This window comes from Hipposideros armiger, unplaced genomic scaffold (assembly GCF_001890085.2).
Source record: "Hipposideros armiger isolate ML-2016 unplaced genomic scaffold, ASM189008v1 scaffold_501, whole genome shotgun sequence".
NCBI lineage: Eukaryota > Metazoa > Chordata > Mammalia > Chiroptera > Hipposideridae > Hipposideros > Hipposideros armiger.
Genome location: NW_017731851.1, coordinates 832,563 through 852,039, shown reverse-complemented (window position 1 = coordinate 852,039; position 19,477 = coordinate 832,563). Strand labels below are relative to the sequence as shown.

General features: G+C 44.5%; 1 protein-coding gene across 1 annotated transcript in view; it reads left to right on the top strand.

Annotated features, from left to right (window-relative positions):
- The window catches only part of BCAR3 (BCAR3 adaptor protein, NSP family member), a 105,975-nt gene that overhangs the window by 29,892 nt on the left and 56,606 nt on the right, over positions 1-19,477 (top strand). The window lies entirely within an intron of this gene.

Below are 19,477 nucleotides of genomic sequence, written 5' to 3'. Positions count from 1 at the left end.
GCTGCTGGCCGCTCACGCTGGCTGCCGGCTACACATGGTAGCTTATGGCAACCCACTGCAGCAGGGGACTGTAGCCTACGCCGTCACCGGCGACCCACAGCAGCCCAGCTCCAGGTCGAGCTGTTGTTCAGCATCTTAGCTGTAGAGGGCAGTGTCGCTGGCCCTCATATGTGGGATCCGAACCAGGGCCCTCTGGCATCCCAAGCCAGTTCTTAGCCAACACGCCACTCGGCCAGCCCCAGATGTGTTTTAAAATTCAGATTTTTTAAAATAAGGGAATATGACATAAGGGACGTAGAAAAGGTGTGTCTACATCCCTCCCAGATGTAGCACATTTGTTTTTGTGCAGCTTGTGCACTGCAAAGCATTAGGGGACACTATTCACATAGACTATGATTTGACTTGACCATAACATAAAAAAATGCATCCTAGAATTATGCAGAGTGCAAATCACAGCAGCACTTTAAAACTCACTCCCTGCCGTGTTTCAGAAACTGGCTGTCTCCCATGGCAGGCTCACTCAGGCTGTGCTCAGCAAGCACACCCTCTCCCCTGACTCCAGTAATTCAGTTTTTTCTTTTACAAAAGTCCAAACCTTTTAACATAATCTGATGATGAATTCTGAAGCTAAAGATAGACTTTTTTGTAGTGACCTGTTTTAGTATTATGGAAGCGATTACATCTCACTCATGTGTGTCCAGCCTTTGTGAGTTGAGCCGTGTTGACTAAGGAGATATTAGGGTTGCCAGTGGCTTCTGTCTAGCTGGGCTCTCCCCACTTTCCCCAGCAGTGAGATGTGATGGAACTGCTCTTGGTGACTCAAGGGGTCAGTCTCTTTTGCAAGGACTTGCTGAAGTGTTCTGAAGGTTGTTCTTTGCTCTTAACCATGTCTGAGTCTGGTCAGACGAAGTCCCTGTGTCCCTCCTGGATGCATCACAAGTTCCTTTCTTTCTAACTTGCCCTTGGGTGGAGGGGTAGCTTTTTTTGTTTGGTGAATGTAGGGTATTTCCAGTTGCCTTTATAGGCACTAAAGCTCTGAGAGATGCTCACAGAGGCCTTTGACCTCAAGTGAGTCCACATGTCAGTCTTCTTGGGCCAGCACAAGCCCACCCTACCATTTCTTAGGCTTAGCTGCCCTCTTGAACCTGGCTGATGGGAATCCCCATGAAGGCCTCATAAGTTGGTGCTAGCTGGTACCTAGTGACTGGAGGGTGGCTGAAGGTGATTGAGCGCGGTGAGAGTTGTAGATAAAGTGAGATGCATTTTAACCTTTCTGACTTTGAGCTGTTTCTTCCCTACAATCCCTTTGTGCACTTCATGCCTCTTGGGCATGGAGAGAAGTAGAGATTCCACGTAAAATATGTTGCATCATGTAGTGCCCACCTAGTAGAGTCAGATTTATCAGCCTAACAAACAAGGGTCAAAATACCAAATGTTTAGGGACTCATTGTGACCTCAGAATAGTGGATGGTCTGATCCTGAGCCTTGTCTCTGAAGTGGAAGCACCAAGGTGTGGCCAACAGACAGCAGTTTTCAGTCTGTTGGGAGCTCCAGACCCAGGTTTTGTTCTCTGGGTCTTCAAATGCCTCTCTCCTTTCCATCGGAGACTTGCTAACGACCTAGTGCCCAGACATGAGAGAGAGAGAGAGACAGAGAGACAGAGAGAGAGAGAGAGAGAGGAGAGAGGACAGAAGACAGAGGACAGAGGACAGAGGACAGAGTCTGGGATTGCCTCCACCTCCTTGGATCTAGGAGAGAGGAGGCATTGATGCTGAAGCGTAAAAGTGGGGTGATGGGGCTGCAGGTTGTGTGGCAGGAGAAAACTGGGTAGAGAACGAATCCAAAATCCAATTCTATGCAGTTTGTGCTCTGTGTCCTCCTAACACTCCACGCAGTTTGTATTGCAGCACATACCACGTGAAAGGACCCGTCCCTTGTTGCTAGGCTACGAGCTAGACTTTGAGTAGCTCCTGTGTGTGTGGAATGGCGAGAAGTGTGCATGGCTAGGAAGCCCCAGGGCTGTTTGGAGGTTCTTTTCACCTCAGCCAGCAGGCTCACTTCCTGCTGCAGCACTGAGACCCTCCCATGTTTGGATATGATAAGAAAATAAGAGCAGATCTACGTAGCTGGGGATTTAGGAATCTCATTCTCCACCATTGTTTCTATCTCTTTAATTCTGACCATTAGAGAGGGGCTTTTGTTTGTTCCTTTTCTTGTTTTTCCACCTTTTGCTTGTTTTCCTAGTTCTCTCCTCTCCCACATTTTTTTTTCATGAAACCCAATCATCTTGAAAGTCTGATTTTTAAGTTTTGTATAATCATGAGGTCCCTCTCTGTAACCAGTATAATTGATTCCCTTTTACTGAATCCGAAAGAAACCGCTTCTTCCAGGTTGGAAAACAGAAACCTCCACAGCGACTCCACCTTCCTCCTGCTCTTTAGTTGTTAGTGACTTTGGTTAGTGGTATACAGCTCTGGAATTTTCCTCTGCGTACCTAGCATACCTTCCTGTAGATAAAACTAACCTTTTTTTTTTTTTTTTAAACAGAGGAAATAGCTCTAGGCAGGATTGTGTAGTAGAGTTTATCTTCTAGGCTGGTTTACCTGATCACTATCCCCCCACCCACCCACCCCCGGTTTTGCCATATATTTACCCCCATGGAAATGTATTTACTCAGTGTCTAGTTTCTTAGACCTGTGTCAGGTGACTTCCTAGAACACTTGCTAAAATAACTGTACTAAAATGTGACTAAATGGTAATAGCTCAGTGTATTAACCTTCCCAGATAGCATTCCAGTAGGAAACACCAAGTTAACACCACCCCTAACAATCCCCAGGGAGAAGAACCCAGTCCACACTGTTCTAATAGCAGTTTGACTTTGGATTTACCACCTCTCTATGGGTTCCATCTTCCCCACAACTAGAAACCAGGGGGTGGGCCAATGTCCCTAATAGTTTAACATTTTTAGGATCCTCTCTGCCTGTGATAGGCTGGAGAGGAAAGTTTTTTTAGCAAGTGGGAAGGGGTTCCTTATTAACCTGGCACTCTTGATCATAAAATTGCCATATTGAGTGGAACAAGGGTGGCATTTCATCTTGTGTCTCAGACATTAAGACCAAGGATGTGACAGATATTGCCCACCCATCCTATTACCTCAAAGGACTAGAGATTTACCCCAACTCTTCTACATTTGCTATTGTGATCATTCTGCTTTCACCTTTCTAACCCCTTCTTGAACCAATGAAAGCTACTTTCACTTTCACGCTTTATCATTCTTTTCCATCTTTTTCCTGGGGCTACTTCTTTAAGCTTCGGGAATTTGCCCTCCCACTCCACCCCCACACCACATTTTATAAATTTATTATTTTCTATCTCCTTCCCCTTTATACCAATCTTCCTTTTAGACTGAAGATTCTAATTCTTTCTAGCTTCTCACACACAAGCCTTACAGTCATGTTAATCGAGTCTCTTTTCTGGGAGCTGTTTAAAATGTATGTTTTCCGGGAGGAGGTGATTGACTAGGGCAGATCTGGGTGATTTTTCTTTGAGGAGGAATATTTATTATAGATTTTTCATTGTAAAATAGATTGTCCTTAAGAAAGACAAATTGGAAAATGTAGTGAAATAGAAAAGGAAACTGGAATGACTGTTTTTTCAAATTAGCCAAGATGTAGGCAAGCCCATTTTCATGGCCAGGCTGTAAACAGCACACAATGCCCGCCTGTGGACAAAGGCCTGCTCTCCAGGCGACTGCAGTTAGCAAGTGTGAGACGGAATGCAGCCTTTTGTTCCTGGCGAGCTTCCTAGTGCACGAATATACTTTCTTTTGTAGTCAGCCTTGGTGGATTCTTGCTAGAACCACTTGTGAGCTTTTATAAAATGATTTGCAGTTTCTGAGCTTCTTTTCAGATTAAAAGGGACAGGACTGGAGGAGCCATTAATCTGAATGGGAACCCGCACCCTGCACCCTTCGACATCTCCTCCCCCCAACCCCCCTCTCCTCCCAGAGTGTGCGTGAGCAGCTCAGGAGCCCAGAGCCATTTAGAAATCAGTGCTTTATGGGGTTAACACTCTGCAAATGTTCTTTGCAAGAGGGTCTTATAGACATGACAGACTGCCCAAGGCTCAGATCTCAGCAAGGCCGTTTCCTGCAGTCAGCTGGGGCTGCATTAGGTCACCCAGCAGATTAAAAGAGGAGTAATTATGCGAATTCCAGCGCCAAGAATAAGTGCCCTGGTTGTGGGAGACCTTAGTGGGAGAGGGGGGCGGCATGACTTCAGCTCCCCTTTTGTGCTCAAGATGGCCGCAGCCATGGTCACGGCTAAATAGCTGTCTTTGAGGAAAGTCTTTTCTTCCAGCAGGGAAAACAAGCCAGCCTGCTCTGAATTAGCCAGCTAACAAAGTCATGAAAGGGACTTACAAAAACAATAGCACCCAGTACATTCCGTGAGATTTTAACAAGTTATATGAACCAAATAATGGCCCGATTGGCTGGCTCTGCAGGTTTTTGCCTGAGTGTGCATATCCGCAGAGCCAGCAGCATGGTCCTCCTGTGGGACCAGCGATCAAACGCTGCCGGGGGTGAATGTGAAATGGCCCCGGCTCGCTCTGGGGCTTGCATTCAGAGGAACGGGCTTCCAGCGTCTCCCACTTCACCCCAAAAACATTCTCTGTAAATATTCTTGGGAGGTTTAATGTTACTACAATTTTAACAAAATTGCTGAGGCAGGGCGGGAAGACAGAAGAATAGGGATGGAGGACATTCATTGAAGAAGTCCCTCTTACAGGTCTGTGAAAATGTGCCCATTTATAAAAAGTAAAACCTTACCATGAAAACATAAGTCCATTTAAAAACCTGTATGTGAATGTTTATAGTGACATTATTTCCAATTGACAAAATGACAGATGTCCTTCAACGGGTGAATGGATAAACGGTAGAACAGCCACACAATGGCATGCTATTCAGTCACAAAAAGGGATGGATTGTTGGATACATATAAAAATGTATAGTGACTGAAAACAGATCCGTGGTTAAGAAGAGGTAATGGGACATGTCAGCTGCAAAAGGGAATGGGGAGCTTTGGGGGACGATAGAAATACCTTGATTGTGGTTGTCTCAAAGCTCATAGAACTGTACTATTGGGTTGTCGGAAAAGTCATGACATATTTTTTCTGTTTTTCGTTGCAAAAATGTGTCATGACTTTTCCGACAACCCAATATTATAGAAAGGGTGACTCTTTACTGTAAGCAAATGATACCTTAGTGAGCCGGACATTTAAAAAGCAAGCTAAAACCTTATCATATTTTAGCCCTTAAGTGTGGCCACCTCAGTAGGGGAAATTTCTGATTTTGAGACGGCCCACATCAGACTGCTGATCAGACAAATAAAGTGCTGATCTTGTGGGTATTTTACTGCACAGGCTCATTCAACACAGCCCTGAGCATATACCACGGGTTAGTAATCATTCAGTGAGGTCAGGCAGGTAGGAGGAAAGCATTATCAGAGCCAAGCCTAAGATAGTGGCAGTGAGAATGGAAAGTCAGGGAAGGCAAGGCGCTGGAAGCCTTTTAGAGATAAAATTAAGAGCCATTTTATGAGGTGAGTTGACAGTTACTGGTGGGACTCAAATGCAGGAGGTGAGGGAGAAGAAGCCAGGGGCAATTTCAGAGTTCACACGAGTGCCTGGCATTTTGCCAGAAGCCAGTAAACTATTTCAGGGGAGGAAAAGAGATTTCCAATTGGAGACCTTGTTACCACAATGAAATTAAGTTAATTCATGAGCGTTTGGGGATATGATTAGACCTGGGCCTGCAATCTACAGCCCAAGACCAAATCTGGCCTGCTGCGTATTGCTATACAGCCTGCAAGCTAAAAATGGATCTTATATGTTTAAATGGTTTCTTAAAAAAATCAAAAGAAGATTGTGAAAATTATAAAATTCAAATTTCAATGTGTGTAAAGTTTGATTGAAACACAACCCTACCCATTCATTTGCATATTGCCTCTATAATGGTGGAGTTGAGTCGTTGCAACAGAATGGGTGGCAAAGCCTGAACTATTTACTATCTGGACCTTTACAGGAAAGATTTGCTGACCTCTGCTCTAGACTGCATGCACATGCACTGTCCCTGTTTTGCCCCCCAACAATGTGTAGTAGGCTTTCAACAAAAATTCCATCTTTTCATGCTAACACTTCCATGATGCAACCTCACATCGTTGACATCACGTTTATGTTGCCTGATAACACAGCAGTGAGTCTTTGAGCAAGCTGTGTCAACTGGCACCATTACAGAGATAATGCTGTTGCAACACTGCACGATTTGGATGTATCTCATGGAGTAGACCTGTCTGCTCTGAGCAGCATCTCCCAGCTGAGCCGGTCACATCTAGCATCTTCAGCTTTGCTGGTTAAACAAGTGTGTGGGGACAGCACAGGTACTTGGATCCTGACTGCTCTTACCTGGGGCTTGTCCAAATAACTCCTCAGGCCAGATTCTGCTTTACCTGTGCAGCCTGAGATGAGTTTTCTCGGTGTTCCAAGTCAGAAATGAATTCTCCCTGAGCCTCTTGAACTTGATGGTTTGAATCAAGGTCAAACCCTTGAGCTGTCTCTGGAGGTGCTCAAAGGAGTCTGCTCTGGCCTGTGAGTGGAATGAGGCCAGACTCACATTCGTATTCTATGCTGCAGCCCTCATCCTTGGCTGAAGGAAGAGGACTTTTCTGAGGCCCCAAACAGTGAGAGGTGGCAAAGAGACTGGAAAACTAACACACAAGCAAAAATTGAAGATATGGCATCTGACCAGACTCAGCTTTATATCTGGACTTCAGAGCCCTCCCAGTGTGGCTTGTCTACCTCTTACCCCATGTTAATCACTATACTCCTCCATGCTGGCTTTTCCTACTGCCCCTGGGTCTTTGCCTTCCCCTCAGCCTGGAAGCTTCTTTTGAGGTAGATCAGCTGAGTAGTTTGAAGTGGGTGCTAAGATGCTTTTACTGGTTAACTTGTGTCTCCCGAAGTTCTAACCTCCACCCCAGTACCTGTGAATGTGACCTTTTTTGGAAATAAGGTCTTTGAAGATATGACCAGATTCAGATGAGGTCATACTGGAGTATCCTTATAAGAAGAGAGGAATTTGGACACAGACACACAGGCAGCATGCCATGTGACAACAGAGGCAGAGATTGGTGTTGATGCGTGCACAAGCCAAGGAGTACTGAGTACTGAGGTGTGCCAGCAACCCACAAGCTAGGAAGAGGCAAGGAAGGGTCCTCCCCTAGAGCCTCCAGGGAGAACATGACCCTGCTGACACCTTGATTTTGGTCTCCTAACCTTTAGAAGTGTGGGAGAATAAATTTCTATTTTAAAGCCACCAACTTCGTGGTAATTTCTTACAGCAGCCCTAGGAAACTAATATAGATGCAAAGCACCATCTTAGCCATTTCTTGGGTGTGTGACTTTAAGTAAGTTTCTTCCGAAATTCTCTGGAGCTCAGTTTCCTTAAGAGTGAACAGAAGAATGTAGGTTTTAAAGGACTTCGTACACATAACGTTGTTAGCACAGTGCCCGACATAGGTAGCACTCAGCAATACTAGTTTAGTAACTATTGCCCTAGTTCTCTATGTGGCTGGTCCATCTTGACTCAGATTTCACTGCCTTAGGGAGACCTTCCCAGGCCCCACTGGCTAAAAGCAGCCTCCCAAGTCACTATCTCATTACTCTGTATATTAATTAGCCTCATAGCACTCATCCCAAATTCTATTGTTTACTTAAAAAAAAAAAACTTCTCATTAGAATGTGAATTCTGAGAGCAAGGACCTTTTCTTGCCCTCTTAATAATTTAGTGACTGACTAGCTGACTGATGTCCACATACAACCAGATGTAAAGGGCATTTAAATTGAGAGAAGAAATGAGGTTGTTTCAAAGATCTTTAGGTTTCCCAAAGCAAGTAACACTTACATCTCTAAAAGTTTTCCAGAAAATCTTCAGTGATTTTATTTCATGACAGCAAGGAGGTTCCCACATCTGACCTGAGTCTACCTTCTTTAACCAACCTGGTATGGGATAAAAATTGGGTGGGTGGTGGAGGGGATCACTGTTGTCACCCTAAATACACACAGATTTAGACAGAGATATGCACTTTAAAAAAGTGTAGTTATGACAACCTCTGTGGCTCAGACCTATCAATTCCTCTGGAAATCTTGGTATTATCATGTTACTGGGTCCCAATAACCCTTCAGCCTCCAAACGGGAGGCCAGGCTTTTTAGCCTTGGAATCATTTGCTGTTAAGCTCTGCCCTCTAGTGGTAACCGAGTGTCACAACGGTGTACTGTTTGACAACAATTCACTTTCTAAATATTCTGGGAGCTTTTATAATAATATGAAATGTAATAGTGTGCCGTAACATTATATTCAAACTTCAGAACTAAGGGCTGTGTTTAAAGTATTTAAAAAGGCAAGTGGTTTTCATTGGCTTCATATACGACAGAGAAAAATTGTCAAGGCATTTCATTATTAGAATTAATTTTTCTAACATCCTTGGACACAAAGCTCTAAGATGCTGCAGTACTGTATGTAGATTTTGTAGGGAGGTTGACATTGATCAGAAGCTTTACCTGTGGTAACCAAGAAGTTTCCTTGGAAAAAAAATTATATTTGAATTGTGATTTGACAGCTGAAAAAAAAATGGCAGCTTGGCAGGAAGGAAACGGATTAGTTAAGGCAGGCAACAGATATCAACATGTTAGAGATTGATGGGGAAGACCCCATGTCTGCGGGACAGTGTGTGCTCAGGCTGACTGGAGCTGGAGGGATCCTTACAGGAAGAGTACGGTAGGTACTCTTATATTCGTTGAGTGGGAAAAGAGTGCGAAAGCTTCATATGTTCTTGGGAAATCTGAAATGGCCAGATAGTTAAGGGATCAAGAAGGCAGAGTTGGGGAACAATTGTATTGATTGATTGATGCAAAAAATAATATATAACTACTTTGTATATAAATACATGCTACTTTGCAACTTGCTTTTTTCATTGGACATCATTCCGTGTTAAATAAATGGGTTGACCTCCTTCTTTTGAATGGCTATCCAGTATTCCATCGTATAAAATACAATTACATTTAACTAATTCCCTACTGACATATGTGTCCTTTTTAATGTTTTCTTACTATAAACAGCTTTGCAGTTATTTAGCAAATATAGTCATATTTGTTTTAAGTGTCATAGTAATTTAACAACTATTTATTGAGTATCTGCCATCTGCTGATCACTGTTCTAGGGGCTGGGCATACAGCTGTGAGCAAAACAGTGTCCCTGCCTCTGTGGAGCTTATACTTAAGCGGGGAGGACTGAGAAGACAAGGAAGACAACCAAGTAAACCATGTTAGGCTGTGATGAGTGCTAAGCAGGAAAGATTCATAAGGGAAAGGAACTATGAAATGTTGGGGTACGGGAGCGTTAAATTTTCAATAGGGTGGCCAGGGAAGGCCTCACCCAGAAGGTGACTTTTGAGGGGAGAGGCAAGTATGGTGTCTAAAGAGTAGAGGACTTAGCAAAGGGAAGGCCGTGAAGCCACAGCTCACCTTTTCCTCTGAGGAACAGCTTTGAGGCCAGAGCAGGGCTGAAGGAGGTGACCTCAAGAGACTGTGGTAGAAGCTGATATAAGAGCGTGATGAAGGGGGACGAGATTGCATGAGTCCTGTATGTCAGAGTAAAGACGTTACCTTTTACAGAGTGAGACGGGGAGCCATCTCAAGATCACTTTGGCGTCCGTGTTGCTAGCAGACGGCAGGGGGCAAGGACAGGAAAGAGCAAGGAGACCCACAGGGAGGCCATTGTGACTGTCCAGATGAGAGATGATGATAATTTGGACCTGTGATAGCAGAAGAGGTGGTGAAGATAGGGGATTCTGGGTATAGAATATAAGGCAGAGTCATCAGAATTTCTTGATGGATTGGATGTGGGGTGGGAGAAAAGAGGAGTGAAGCACAATACTGGGAAGGTAGCATTGCCGTTAACTGAAATGGCGTGGTGCTCATTTGTGTGGGAATTTCTAGAAGATGAAAACCTATGAGTAGAACGATTGAGTATTGGGCAAAATGAACTTTCTGGCAACTAAGGAGCTTTTGTTTTGTTTTTCACATTTCTCTGTTTCCAATTTTTCTCTAATAAGCATTGGTACTTTTATGATAGTTATAAAAATAAAAACAGCCCCTTATTTGTATACTTAGTCTGCTGCATAGATATGATGCTAAGAACTATAGCTCAATCAAAATTATGTAAAACAAGTTGGTTAGATGTATTGGAGCAGAAGTTCTCAAACTCTTTGGTCTCAAGATCCGTTTTTCACTTTTAAAAATTATTGAGGGCCTCAAAGAGCTTTTGTTATGTGAGTTATAGCTATTGGTTTATTGTATTAGAAATTGAAATATAGGAATTTTTAATGTTTACTTAATTTATTTAAAAATAATAAATATATGAATATAATATGTGAATAATATAATATAATATATAATAGCAATAATATGTAAATAACATATTTTTATGAAAAATAATAATTTTCCAAAACAAAATTTAGTGAGAACAATGACATTCTTTTACATTTTTGCAAATCTCTTTAGTGTCTGGTGTGATAGAACACAGCTTGATTCTCATATCTGCTTCAGCTTCAGCTTTGTTGTGTTATGTTGTTTTGTTTGAAGTCTGAAGAAAATCTGGTCCTGCACACTTATGTAGTTCACGAAGGAAGGAATATTTTTTTAATTGAGGTATAATTAACATATTAGTTTTAAGTGTAGAATGTAATGATTCAATATTTGATGTACTGCAAAATGATCACCACAATCAGTTCAGTTAACATCTGTCACCAGAATTACAAAAATTTTTTTTCTTATGATGAGAACTTTCAAGACCCACTCTCCTAGCTACTTTCAAATATGCAATACAGCGCTATTAACTATCAGCACTGTGCTGTACATTATATCCCCATGACTTACTCATTTTATATCTGGAAATTTATACCTTTTGACCCCCTTCACCCATTTCACCCACTACCCACCCGCAGGAGGAGTATTTTAATAGCCTTTTCAGATAATTAGAAATATTATTCTTTGATGTTATGCTAAAAAGTTGTAGTTTTATAAAGGTTAATTGCCATGTAGAATCTAAAATCATATCAATGAACTTTTTTTTTATGCTATTTCTTTAAAATCCATTGGTCTATCTGGCACTTTTGCCCATGCATGATGTTGTACTATTGTGCATCGGTCATTTGAAAAATACTGGTTTACTGAGTGATCCAAATCTTTCAAATGTTAATATTTCACTCTACAATATCAAAAACTCACATTTGTTAATATCACTACTCATCAGAAAAATCATTAAAGCACTGGGAAGCTGTCATACTCGTGGTGAATACAAGTTTTCCAAAATTCTGATTTTCAGTTTTAAGCTCAGGGTTTATCACTGGCAACAAATACTGTCAGTTGTTGTCCTTGGAGTGACAGGCTCACTTTGTTCGTTTTAAAGGAAATGTCTGCCAAATGAATACCTACGTCTGAATAGCCATAGTTTGTCAGGCATTCTTTGAAGTAAAAATGGTGTTCCGTGAAAAGGCAGCTAGTTGAGCTCACAATTTAATCTCACAATTGCTTTCCCTCAAGACAGCCGTGTGCTTGGGTATGCAGGGACAGAGCTGTGTGTGCTTCCTGTCTCATCACACAGAATGTTAAAGAGACGAGGACTCAGGGGCCGAGATGTAATAAAATGAGTAATTCCTACTGCTTCATTGAGGGCTTCTTAAGTGAAACCGGCTGTTTGTTTTTTTTTTTCAAGAATATAATTTAAATTTTTTTTTTTTAAAGATTTTTATTGGGGAATTGGGGGGATGGGAACAGTGCTGGGGAATTGGGGGAAGGGGAACAGACAAGTTGCTGTCGTTTTTTGTTCTTCAGTCTAGTTGTGGAAGACATTGCTTCACTGGCCCAAGTTGGCACCATCATTGCGCTCTTCTCGGGCGAGGCAGATCAGTCGCCGGCTTCTGGACGGCCGCTCACTGAGGCTGCTGGCCGCTCACGCTGGCTGCTGGCTACACACAGTAGCCCATGGCAACCCACTGCAGCTTCACTGCAGCCTACGCCATCGCCGGCGACTCACAGCAGTCCAGGTTGAGCTGTTGTTCAGCATCTTAGCTGTAGAGGGCAGTGTCACTGGCTCTCATATGTGGGATCTGAACCGGGGCCCTCTGGCGTCCCAAGCCAGCTCTTAACCATCGCGCCACTCGGCCGGCCCTAATTTAAATTTTTAAAAAATATTTTTAAAATATGGTGGTCAAGAAATGATTGCATTGCATGGCTTATCCATGGTGACTCCCTAGCTTGGTGCTAAGATCCCAGCAGTTTAACCCATCATTGCTTTTGCCCTATCAGCATAAATGTCAACCCAGTGTTGAAGGCAAAAGGTGTTTCAGTGTTATTATGAAAATAGCTTTGACCTCACAGACTCCATGAACAGCTCCTGTGGGCCCGCTGACCACACTTTGAGCACTGCCATCCTACAGGGTCTCCTGCTACTTGAGAGCTGTTATAAAGCTACAGAAGCACTTAAACACACATCATCACTTCCTGTTTATCTAAGGCAGCGGTTCTCAACCTTCCTAATGCCACGACCCCTTAATACAGTTTCTCATGTTGTGGTGACTCCCAACCATAAAATTATTTTCGTTGCTACTCTATAACTGTAATTTTGCTACTGTTATGAATCATAATGTAAATATCTTTTTGTTTTCCGATGGTCTTAGGCAACCCCTGCGAAAGGGTAGTTCAACCCCCGAAAGGGTCGCAACCCACAGGTTGAGAACCGCTAATCTAAGGCCATATCTTTTCCCCCCTCTAGCTAAGCTTTTTAAAAACAAAAACCCCCAGCTTGCTCAACAATTGCATGTATTGGGTTGTCGGAAAAGTCATGATGCATTTTTGCAACGAAAAACAGAAAAAATACGTCATGACTTTTCCGACAACCCAGTACATCTAAAGAGGGGGTTGGAGCTGGCCTCCTCACTGGGGTAAGCAGAGTAATAGCAATGGGTGAAGGAAGCCCCATTGGGCCATACAGACTGAGAATCAGGGTTCCAGGCAACTTCCAGGACATGTCTACCTAAAGATACTGATTAAATTTTAATTAAAAAAAAATCAAGAATCTATCCTAGAAATGAGGGTCCTCAGTTGAGGGCCTGCTCTTTGCAATTGAGTGGATTGTAAAACCTCAGTAAGTACTAACTCTATTTGATATGATTGAGTCATTGCTCCTTATACACTGCAAAGAGCTGGCCCAGGACCGGTGGCTGTCCTGCTCTAATTGCTTTATATTAAAACCGTGAAAACCCAAAGCTTGGTGAAGCCAAGGCCTGGTTTATAGCAAGGATGCTCAGCTTGGATGTGAAAGTGCAGTCGAGGGATAAATTTACTTGGGGCGGGCTGAAAACGAACACTTTCCTGCTCCTTAAGCTTTTATTAATTGCCGCCGCATTTGCCCATTCATGCTCCCAGTGTGGATTCGCTGGCTGAACTCCATCCGTCCTTTATGTCAATGAAGATAAGGATGTGTCAGACCCTGGGAACGAGAACACGCTGTTTGGCCCTTGGAGGCAATTTCCTTTCAAGTCCCAGCTCCCTCCAGATGGCATCAAATTGTTGCTTGAATGACCTCAGTGTCCAGGCCACAGGAACCTGGTCTGAGAGGCCATTCCACATATTTGTTAGCCTGTGGATGAGAACTTACTACATAAAGCCCCCATTCACACTCTCAAAAGAGCTTTTTGTGCAGAAGAGATGATGAAGCTGGAGAACTGTTTCCTATGACCACCCATCTCCAGTTGGGTTCTTATTTTTCCCAGGCCCAGGTGGGTGTGTTTTGAAGGGTCTGAGTGGTCCAGCTGAGTTCATTATGGCCGAGTCCTCCTCCCCTCTGCCTTCTCGTGGTCTTTACTGGAAGGAGCCTCCTCATAACCTCCTGGTTTGACGAGTATTCAAGGATTGCTCATGGTGATGGGAGTTGGGAATTACTGTGTTGGGAACTCAGGTAGTTCACAGATGAGAGAGTGAGGTGCTTTGGGGGCTGAAGAGGGAACCAGCCCTAATCCAGCCGCAGCAGTGGCAAGGCTTGATCACCCAATGGGGACCATGACCCTCGTGTGGCAAGTCAGGTCTCATGCCTCCGTGGTTCTTAACTATCGAGAGTGGGGGAGCTGTCTTTTTGCAAATCTGAGGAATAGGAACCTTTCATCTGGAAAGACGCAAGCACACTCGCTGTGCATCTTACTACCAAGCGTTTGGTGAGAATCCTTGCGCTAGCTCCAAACATTCATGGCCCCTATCCTGTTCAGGCATTGTTCTGGGCACCTGAGTGATGACAATGAGTAAGACATGGGTCCTGAGGCCAACAGACAAGGAGAGAGCTCGTTTTAATGAGCGCTTCAATAGACAGATGCTGGAAGGCAGGGCTAGAGTTAGGGCTCCTCACCGGGGTAAATAGAGCAATGGGTGAAGAAGCCCCATCAGGCCACACAGACTGAGACTCAGTGCTCCCAGGCGACTTCCAGGCCATGTGCACCTACAGGAGGAGCAAATTTGGGACGATCTGAATGTAAGTTGGGGATGATGCAAATTTCTTTTCTTTTGACCTGGAAAGAAGTCATGACAGTTGCCCTCCCAGGTTATCAGTTGTACCTGATAAAGCCCACCTGGCCTTAGTAAGGGAGTGTCTTAGCCAGTACCTCTGAATTAGGTTATCCATCTTCCCACAAAACTGAATAGCCTTTGGAAACCTCCCCCCAGGACCTTACGATGGTGCTGTTGTCTGTGTGAGCAGGGTTGAGTGAGCCATTCGTTAGTGGCTTCCCATAGCCTGGGAGGGGTGCTGGGTGTGGGAGTAAAACTCACACCTACATTCAGTGGCACAGAACATTCCAACTCCGTGAATCCCTCTCCCATTTGCTAGAGGCAAATTCATGTCTGCTTTATCCTTGAAAACTCAAAGACAATGCAGTGCTTTAATGGAATGTCCTTGGAATAAGCTGTGAAATACCATTAATTTCCACCCATCACTGGAACATGAACGTACAACCCTATTATTAATGGGCACATATTATACATGTTTTCATGTGACATCAGTTTATGTTGGCTCCTTTCTAGCATTTCTCAGATATGGGGATGATATCTTATACATGTGAACCCCAGTAGAGCACAACAAAATGTATTATATCTTGATCTCAAGTTTTACCTAATCTCACACTGATAAGGTGAACCTTGAAACTCTCAAACTGATGATGTGAGCTAGGGAATTTACGACTGGGAAGGGCAGGGGTGGAGTGGCTGGGTCCATGACTGTTCTGAGGAAGGAAAACATCTCTGGCCTTTCAGTCTTTGCATCAGCTTCTCTCAGCATGTTGGCTGCGTCCTCTCAGATCAGCTTTTTCATGTAGTGGGAACACATGACCACAGGCTGCTCTAGTTTATAATCTTAAGGCTTATGGCTCAAGGGGAAAGGGGGACCTCTCCCTCGTCTGTGGTTTGGAAAATCCCAGGGAAGGACTCTGATTGATCTAACCTGGGTCCCATGTCTACTCCTGAACCATTTGGTATTCTGATTAGTTCACACATCCATTCCAGGTATGAATACTCATGCCATGGAGTAAAGTTTTTAAATGTAATAACCACTATCTGCTATTTACATCATTTCCCTCCTCCCCCCTCCCCCCCCCGAATATTCAGGATCGGAAGCGTATTAGGCTGTATTTTCTAATTGTCTCTGTCTACTCAGGGTACATATGTAAAATGTTGGCATATGAATACTAAAGTTTGGCAGAGATATTTTCTTTTTGATCTTTTCAAGTCCTAGACTCCTTTTTCTCTAGTTTATCTTCCTCCTGGTTTATTTATGTGCTGGATACCCACTGCCTCCCAAGTTAACTGTCAGAGCCACACTGTTAGAAGTTGTAGGGATGAAGGTGGCCAGGGTAGCACGGCTGTGGATTCCTCGTATAGTTTGGCCTTGGAAAAATTCCCACATTTGTTGTCACACGTAGCCCAACCCTGAAGCTGGTGTGGTGTGCCTGGAGATTGGTCCAGGTGACTTCCGGCTGCTCTCCCTGGTAGCTCTACTTTCCTCCACCCTGCCCTCCCACTCCTCTGGGTACACACTGCAAGGCCAGAGATTGTACTGTCCTTTGAACCACTGACAAAAGGAACCCATTGTCTGCACCTTGGGCACCAGGAGTGTTGACCAACTGGATGTCACTTTTATAGGTGGCATTGTACTTGGAAGCTGACTGCCTTAGGAACTGAAGAAACTGGCTGGTAATCAATATGGTTCTTCCCGTGCAACACACCCTCTGCATTTTCCTGTTGAGAAATGGGCCCAGATGACGTCTCCATATATGATAAAGGCAGTCTCTTAGCCTTGCATCACTTTTGCTATAGGCTTTGCTGCCTCCTGGCTCTCCTCAGAGTCTGGCCTCAGTGTCCATCTGTGCATGTCCTGCTCTTTCCTAAGTAACGAGTGGACTAGGATCTCTGACTGAGGATATTTCAGATGAGACCTGCTGTCTGTGTTGCCAAGAATATCCGTCATTCAGTTGGAGGGAGGGCGTTGCCGCAACCACAATTCTGCCATTTGCATTTGCACAAGATAAGGTATTCCGGGCAACCAGGTGGAATCCATGTTTGCATTAGCACATCCGATAGATCCAGCCATTCTGATTCATAGTCGTTTTAATTATTAACTCTAAGAACTGTTTGATCTCACATGTGAAATGGAGATAATAATACGTGTCTCCTAGCGTGAGTATTAAATAAGACGCTATGATAAAAGCTCTCTGTATAAATCCTGGCTTGTGGGGGCCTTTCTCCTGGGGTGAGTGAGGGCTCCTTTGAGGAGTCCCCACTGAAAGGCAGAAAGGTTTCTGTGACTGCTGCGGTCTTCTGGGGAGGCATCGCTGACATCTCTGGTGGGGGAGGGGTTGCTGAGAGTCAAATTTGTAGCTGTTCTGCATTTAGTGGTAATATTAAATATTGTATGCAGACAAGGCCCTTCCAGCAGCTGGGTGAAGGGCTTCCCCTTCTCTCACAGGGATTTAAAGCTATTCATAGCAGGAAGGAAAGAGGCACTGCTTGCCTCAGTACCTGTCTCTCTCTCTTCTCGTACCAACCACAGCCCTGCCAAGGCCTGACAGTGTCCCAGGGAGTCAGGAGGCTCTATCTGTCTTTGCTAACGTCCTTGATGACCAGGGTATTCTCCTCACTTCTGTCTCTACTAGCAAGATCAAGCAAGACGACCAGAAGCCACATCTTTAAGAGCCACTGAAAGTCTTTCTGGATCAGTGGGGATTTTTAGGTCACATGACTCTTTGAGAACATGGAAAAACCCCTCACCCAAAAGTCTGTACACAATTTCCAGTGGCTCATGGAAGCCCCACCACACCCCCAGGTTAAAAACTCCTGGTCTGGAATGGTTCTCATAGCTCTTTGGAGAGGATGCAGAATTAACCAGCATGTCACTTAGATGACAATGCTTGTGATCAGTTTATGGCCATGAAAGAAGGATATTTTCCTGCTGAAATATTTCTTTCAGGTAGTTGGAGTTTGCTTGAAAACAGAGAAGGAGTAATTAATAAGATCATTTTCTGTTTTACGTAGGCAAGCTTTCAAGGCTGAAATGAGTGGAGTGAGTCCTGACTCTACCTCTCCCCTGGTGCCAACCCTGCCCTGTGCCCCAGGATTCCTGCCTCTCCTGGGCATTCCTTGGTGCCTGCTTCATCCACTCAGACATTTGGTAACCTTTCTAGGTGGCTGATAGGCGTGGCGTGGCATTGTAAGAATGCACTGTAACTCTGTCAATTCCTGCCACTAGGGACTAGAGAAGAGGAGATATAGGCGGAAGGTAGAATCTGGGAGGACGCAGAAAGTCTAAAAGAGGTAGCTGGGCAGAGACGGCATGGCATCCAAGGGCCTATAACAGGCATGGTTCTAATTCTGGAAATGGTTGGTATCAGTATCCAGTAACATGGGCCAGCGAAGTGTGAAGGAGCCAGGCACATGGGAGGTGGTCTTCTGGGAAATCTAGACTTATGTGGAAGCCCTAGTCTTGGGCAAGAGCCTGAAGGGCTAAGCAAGGAGCAAGGGCGAGGTGGCAGGAGCATCAGGCAGAGGACATCCAGGCAGGACATAGGCTGAAGCCCAGCTCTGCAGCCAACTTGGTGTGGGGCGACCCAGACCCTGGGGTGGGACACAAGATCCCCAGTCAGGCTGTCTGGGACAGGGGTGGGACATCAAGAGCTCCGTATTTCTGGATGGATCCAGGAGACCCCTGGGTAAGGGCCGAGTGGGCAGATGCTGTGGACACACATGCTGCCTGTTAGAACAAACAGCTCCCCACACGACAAAACTCTGGAGGAGAAAATCATCTGAGACATCTGAGCAAGTGTAATTAAAACCATATGTGCAATTTTAAAATGTAATTTTAAAAATGTAAAGGCTAAACTATTTTAAGGCTTCAAAAAACCCTCTTAAACTCTGCCTTTTTGTTCCCTGGCTTTCAGGGTTCAAGAGTCACCGTAGTACTAGCTGGGGCTGGTCAGCGGCTCAGGGTGGCACTGTCCACGCTCCTGGTAGGGGTGGTTCCTGTAGCTTGATGATTGGGTGAGCTAGATTAAGGGTGCAGCTGGGCATGTGGCCTGCAGAAGGAACAAATGGGGGAGAAGAAGCTTATTCCTTCCCATTGTGTGTTGGGTGCCAGGTTCTTTCTGTGTGATCTCACCTGATCCTCACAAAAACCTAGCAAGTTAGAGGAGGAAACTGAGGCTCAGAGAGGTTAACACATTTCCCAAGGTCACCCAGCTTGCTAGTGGTGCAGTGAAGTCTTGAACGCACCCTGGCTCTCCCTCTATCTTGCTATTTCCCAGCGTCACTTTTAAGACATGCACATATGTGTTTCACAGCTCAGTTTTGGAAGATGTCATTTTGCAGAAGTGCTTGTGAAATGGGAGAGCTGGTGGCGGTGGAGACGGGAGACAGTGCAGCTGGTCCCGGCTGGTGAGCCTTTGCCATTTTGCTTTACTGATGCCCCTGAGCCTGTCCCTCCAGTGCTCTGCATGGGAGGGGCCTCTGAGGGGCTTTTGTGGTCACTGTTATCAGTTGCTCATATAACTCACACTTACCAAAAGTGGAATGAAGGGGAAAGAGCAACATGTACAGTAAGGAAAACCTAAGAGCTGTGATGACCAAAGAAACAAATGACTGTTCTGGGTGTGATGCCTGCATAGTGAGTGTAGAACAGAAGGGAGCTTGGGAGGTGGGTGGCAGATCGTCTTGAGTGGCTAAGACTCCCAGGGGTGTGTGGTAGGCTTCCGGGGATACAGGACTCCCTGAAATTAGATGTAAAACACATTACAAGTATGTGCCTTTTGTTCTGGGAGGAGGGTCCAC